We start from the raw sequence: 7178 nt of genomic DNA, 5'->3' as shown, positions 1-7178 counted from the left end.
CTCCCCAAGTTAGTTGGCTTTGATATAGAAAGGGCTTCGAGGTCGTGTTCTACGTGCATTAATCCGTGTGAACCCAGTCTAATCGTTGGCATTCTAGACACATTAAGCATTACTTAGCATATCCGTTTTTAGGGTTGTTACATGTAGCTTCAACTCTTTGAGTTCAGCTGGATCCATTCTTTAAGAAGGGATTGAAATTGGTTTAGTATCGGGTTCTAAATAGATACCAAAGTCAATCTCTCAAGGGGGATTGAACTCCAGGCAAATCATCAGGAAATACATCTTGGAACTCATTCACTACAGGTAGTGAGTCTATGGAAGGAATGTCATTATCTAAATCATTAACACTCAAAGATGACACACTAACCCCTTGGACATCATTTTATTGGCCTTAAGGTTCAAAACCAAGGGATTAGGACGACTCGAGTTGTACCCCTCCCAGACTAGATCTTCTTCACTAGGGATACAAATCTCACAACCCTACTACGACAACCCATGCAAGCATAAAAACTATGAAACCAATCAATACCAAGAATAACATCAAAATCATGCATGGGTAACTCAACCAAGTCTGCACACATAGTCTTACCACATATAACTATTGGACAATTCTTGTATACTCTATCAGTTCTTACATTCTCTCCTAAAGGCGTACTAACCACTATACAATCATGCAGAACTTCAGGCAATATCTCAAAAGTGAGAGCTAGCAAAGGAGTTACAAAGTAAAGCGTAGACCATGGATCAAGTAAAGCATAAACAAAAGTTGAGAATACTTGAAGCATACTTGTGACTACATCAGCGGATTTCTTCTGCCCCGCCCTGCCCTTCAGGGCGTGATAACATGTTTCTCTTAGGAGGCTCGGCTGCTGCTGCATCCTGTGGATTAGGCCTAGGCTGAGCATTACCGCCAGCCTGACCTCTTTTCTGTGGGCAGTCCTTAACCATGTGCCCGCTCTTACCACAACCGAAGCAGGCATTAGTGCCCTGTCTACACTCTCCACTGTGAGCACAGCCACACTTAGCACAATCCTTTCTTGGACGCTGCATCTCACCTCCATTTCCCTTCTTGGGCTCGAATCTGCCTCCTGTAGGTGTTGTACTCTTTTGAAAGTTAGAGTTCCCTGAACTGTGTTGCCCCTTTTAAATCTGGGCTGCTCACGGACGCCAAAGTTAATCCTATTGCCCCCATTGCTAAGACCTTCCTGATCATGAGGCTTAGGCCTCCTAGCATCATGAACGCCTCTCTTCTTCCGATTATCATGTATCTATTGTACATGCACCATCAACTTAGAGAGTTCTATGTTATCGTGGAGCATCGCAGACCGACACTCCTTCTTCAAATCTCTGTTGATTCCTGTGAGGAACCTCCTCATTTCATCCCTACTGTTAGATATAAAGGAAGTAGCATATCTGGACAGTTTATCAAACTTCAGGGAATAATCCCTGACTGTGATGGTTCCCTTCTTAAGGTTGATAAACTCCTCAACCTTGGCCTCTCTCATCTCTCTAGGAAAGAATATCTCCAAGAAGGCTGTCTTAAACAGCTCCCAAGTGACCGAACTCCGCCCAAAACTCAGCTATGTTGACACATCTTGCACCAAGTCTGTTCAACATCCTTGAGTTGATAGGAATCCAACTCTACTTCCTCAGTATCTGTGCTCCCATAGCCACCAAAATATTATGCACCTCATCCACAAACTTCTGAGGATCCACCGAAGTCTTAGACCCTGTGAAAATAGGAGGATTAATCCTCGTAAAGTCTCTCAGCCTGTCAGCCATACTGCGAACCGGTGGGTTCTCCCTCTGAACATTCTGTCGGTTGACTTGGTCAGTCATGGCCTGGGTCTGCATGGTGATGACCTATGCTATCTGGGCCAGAGATGCCCGCACCGCAGCATCAGTCAACCCACCAGGGTTAACCAGCATAACCACTCCTTCAGCTGGAGCCTGGGGTGGAACCTGATTGCCCCCAGTCGCTGCTCCTCCTCTCCTTTGACCAATTGTTCTCCTAGTATTCATTCTTTGAACACAACAAGAATTGATGTTAGACACGCTCATAACACCAAGAAAATTATACATTAGGAAAGGCATGATAATATCAGAAGAAGGGAATTTTCCTACTTATCATGCAGTCTCTAATTCAGGATAGTGGGGCACTTCACTACCATGACTTAGAAACAACTCAATGCGGTTGATGTGAACTTATTATTTTCGAAATTTAACCTAGTGCTCTGATACTAACTTTGTCAAGATCGGAATCTATACCTCAGATGAGACCAGCGTCGTTGACCTCTCATAGGTTGCAGACAAGCCTAGACACGTCATACTTACTTCATCTAGGTAAATTTTAGCAAAAATTTGAAACTTTTTGTTTCTTAACATACATTTATACATACTACTTAACATCATAGTCCTTCACAAATCAACCATCTAATAAAGAGATAATCAAATGAAAGAATCAGATTATAATTTTATTAAACATATTTTTGCCAAAATAGCACCAATACAAAGTCTAAACAAAAGTGGAAAGAATCACTAGTGGAACATGATCCATAAGCTATTGCCTACATCTAAGCTAGATAATAACGGTAGACATCCTCGAAAGCATGAGGGCCTACCAAGTCAGGATGAAAACTCCACCTCCGAATACCTGCAACGTCAACCTGTAAGCTCTAGCGTCCACATGTTCCTACACCTAAAATTGTAGAATTGAATGGGATTAGTACATACTTGTACTAATTATGGGTATATTCAAGCACACGTCAAGGACATGCATGAGTAAGAACAACTCTTTCCTAACAATATGATTATGCAAAAATGGGATTAGGAAAGTTAGTGAGCTTTCCAAATTTGGATTATTAAAGTCATGCCATGAGAGTAACATGCATCATCATACTTATCATACTACACACAGCACATAACATCTTACACATAACACATATCGTTTTGCATATAGGTTACAACATCTTACACATAGCACATATCATTTTGCATATAAACACATAACATCTTTCACTTAATTCATATTCCATGACACCTTGGAATCGTGGATTTGACATTAAGACTTCCCAAAATAAGGACTTTACATATGGCACCTCAACTAGGGATCCATCTTTAGAAAAAACTGAGTCTGCTTCGTTCATTCATACATACTTCACTTCATTTCGTTCATAGGCTAGTGTGAACACCAGCTATACCTAGGGTGTAGTTTAAGTCTTTCATCGGGTTCGCAGTGCAATGATCAAGAATGACCTAGTGTCATAACTTAGGTCTAGATCACCTCTTTATTATCCTATCCTAACAGCTCTGGTATTATTCGTTTCATTATGTGCATCATTTGAGGTTGTCCTCATTCATTCATTGGGAACTTTAACTTTAACCAACATAGATCATGTGAGCATCATGAAATCCAGTGTCACCCCCAAACCTAAAAGAGGTGGAATCACCGGCCAAAGTGACCCAAAATATGCTAGCGTACATGGGAATTGAACCCCTCCATATCCCTATATAAGCAGTATAGGTTAGAAGACTAGGAGATATAAGGAGACCCATACCCGGCATGCCGGACAGTCTCATATCATAAGATTTGCGTGAACCTCCGCCCTTCCCTAAAGAAGACATCACCGCTCATAGCTAGCCTATTGGTGCTCAGTATAAAGTTCCGTTTCATTCATTTCATACGCCATTGGAAGTTAGCTTCTACTATGAGGACATCATAGCTCAATAGATGATTTCTCATCTCATCATTAGTATTAAGTATACATTATTTTCAATACTTTCATTAGAGTGTTCATTGAGACAAGTCTCTTCATTAACTTTACACTCTCATAGGTGAGTACGTTTTGGTAACATTTACTTAGGCTCATTTGAGATTGCTCTCATCATTCACATTAGCCTCTTATCATGTTGTCACCACATCATTAACATTAGCACATTTGCTCTTCATAATTACTCACCCCTTTTTACGTGAATATTCATTTCATCATATCCCAATGCACTTGGCCATTTGTGTGTTTCACACTCTTACTTAACCCTTCTAGGGTTTAATCATTTCATTACATAATATTCATTTCATCGTATGCCAATTCACTTGGCCATTTAGTGTGTTTTACACTCGTACATAACCCTTCTAGGGTTACATCATTTCTTTATATACATCTTAGGTTCACTTATTTTTAAACGTATGCGAAACTCATGGCACAAGACTTATGAATATTGTATGTATGTCAAGATCTCGATTTCGATCTAAGTAGGCAGCATTATTTTTGAACATTTAATTCACGTATGACTTATGTATCAATACGGATTTGGGCAAGGGAACCCGATTTCGAATCCCTTGGAGAACACTTACATTTTTCATTTATTTTATTTCGGTCCACACGGCTTGGGGCCCCAAGATCAAGCCCCAACGCCTTCATTTCCTTTTAATTTCTTTTCTTTAAATTTTCTCTTTCTTGGTCGAGTGATTGTGGGATTGAATCCCCACAGCCCCTTTTATTTTAATATCTTTTTCCTTGACTTTTTTGAGTTGACCATGAGGGTGTGGGTTCGAATCCCCACAGCCTCACTTTATTTTCTCTTTTATCCCTAAATCAGCCTAGAGGTCGTGGGTTCGATTCCCGCACGCCTCAATATTTATTTTCTTTTAATTTCCTCAAGTATGTCTGAGAGGTTGTGGGTTCGAATCCCACTGCTCTCAATTCTTATTTTCATGATTTCATTTTCCTTCCAAGACCACGTTTCGAATCCCCCTCACCACAATCTTTTTAACTCACTTATTTTCATGGTATTTAACATGGTGAGGTCACGGTTTCGACCATCAGTGACCTCACTTATTTTTCTTCTTTTTTCCATAACATTTTAACTTGACCGAAATTCATCGACATATGGATGAAAATTTTGTAATTTTTTAGCATCTGTTTCATCTGGTTACACATTAGTTCTTAGGGAAATTTCATGGTTCATTTACAACGTTTTAGGTGCATTTTCATGGATTCGTTTATCAAAGAGTTTCTCACTCAATTCAGCCACATTACACCTCATATGAACATCACGATTTACATAAACATTTTTACATAAAATACAGAAATAACATGCCAATTCAAGTCCTGATCCGTGACCAATAGTCACGGCAATACACCTAAACGCACGTAAGTCATATATTCAGAAAACATAGATTGTCTACCATCAGACATACCCAACCTACGAATCAACGGGAGCTAGTGACAGGGACATGCAATGGGGAACAAACCTAGTTTTCATATTAGAATATACTGAACCTTAAGGGGTCTCTTGGGAAAGGGACCAGAACCCATACCTTTTATGACGTTAAAACCTTGAAGTTGCTGCCCAAACCTTCTCCAACAATCACGTCAAAAACCAAGTTTCAACACCAAACTTTCGACAAAAAAACCCTCCCTTTGCCTAACGTACTTTGCTTAGCATTTGATTTTAGTTTTTGTTGTGAGTTCTTCAAGTGTGAAGAACTTCGGTAAATTTTCTATTCTTGTACGTTATTTTGGGAGATATAATGGGAAAGAGAATTATAGAGATGTGAGAGAGAGATGAGCGTGAGATATGAGAGTTTTCTTAGGCTTAGGAGTCTAGTTTAGGACTTAGTCAAATAAGGTTTTATTAAATTGTAAAAATCCGATTTCCCTTTTATATTAAATCAGAAATTAATTAATGAATATTAATTAATTATATTAGTTTAACAACTTAAATAAAAAAAACAATTTAAATCATCACTTCCACCTAGGTTTGAACCAGGGTGGAGCAAGACTTCACTCTCACTAAGTTGCCACCTACGGACCGTCACAAGCTCCCTAGGTGTCTTTTCTGCATTTCTTGCTCAAAAACTTCCGGGTTCATCTTTGGACAAATTTCCTGCAAATAAAGAGAAACTTACATAAAAATCAATACAAAAAGGCTTTTGGACACACTCTAAACTTACGGAAAAAGCATTAAAAATACCGTGAAACCACGGTATATCAACGCCCTCAACTTAAATTCGTTGTTTGTCCTCAAGCGACGCACTATGACTCACTACAAAATTTTTGTACAATAGTATCCATATTTTAGCTTTCGCAATCATTTGGCTATCAATCCCGATCAGTCTCATCATATTTATGCATGTTATCACTATTAGGCTTGAATTATGTGGAATCACACCATGACACAGACTCACCACGCACTGACACCTATCCTCTTCAATTTCTCACCGAGGTGCTAATATTTCCAGTATTGCAGCTAGTGTCCTCACTTCAAAAAACTTCCTCATTTTTCACACAATGATTTCAGTTTGAGTATAAGGATTACTTTTCAACACTCACTCTCATAAAAAATTCACAACTCATTCATAGATATTGCCATAAGATTGCCCTTATTTTCACTGCTTTAAATTCGTCATACAACTCTTAGGATCACGATAGGACTTTCTTAGCTTGTAACATAGGCTCAGGGTCAGGTAGGGTATATTTTGGTATACTTTAGTGACTTTTTGCCCTCCTTGACTTATCGGCTAAACATACCACTTTTTATCATTTTATTTCGCCCAATTTCTCATATTCTTTCACCTTGCTATTTTCCCTTCTTTCTTCATTTGTGTAAGTGACTCTTTTCTTTTCTTGCTTTGTATTTATTATATATATATATATATATATTATATTTCACTTTTATTTCAACTGGTTCTTGAGTCACGTTACTTTTGTTCTTTCTTTCTCTTTGTTCTTTCAACCGCACTTTCCAGAGCATTCCTCATAATAGCCACCCTCAACTCATAGCTTTGCCATGAGTCAAAGTAAACAATACCCAAAGTTGGGTCAGGGCCACGAAAAGGTTGTTTACTGCATTAGCCACCCTCAACTTATGCTTTTGGCATAAGCTGAGGTGCACATGTCCTAGGAGGGATTAGGGCCAACACATTATTCCAAGAAAAGATCAGTTGGGGTGAAAAAGAAAGTTTAGTTTGAGCTCAAATCATTTGGATCAAAGAGGGATTAATTTTATTCATTTTTTTTATTTAGGCTAAAAATTGGCTATATTGAACAAGGGCCTATGATCCTTTCCTAATTGTCTATTACAGCTTACTTTTAGTAGGACTAACCAGGCAAGTTCTACCTCAGTACAAATAGTGGACTATTCAAATTTTCCTCACACTCACTTGACATCTCATT

Source organism: Solanum pennellii, chromosome 11 (genome assembly GCF_001406875.1).
Source record: "Solanum pennellii chromosome 11, SPENNV200".
Classification (NCBI taxonomy): domain Eukaryota; kingdom Viridiplantae; phylum Streptophyta; class Magnoliopsida; order Solanales; family Solanaceae; genus Solanum; species Solanum pennellii.
This window is presented reverse-complemented; position numbering follows the sequence as displayed.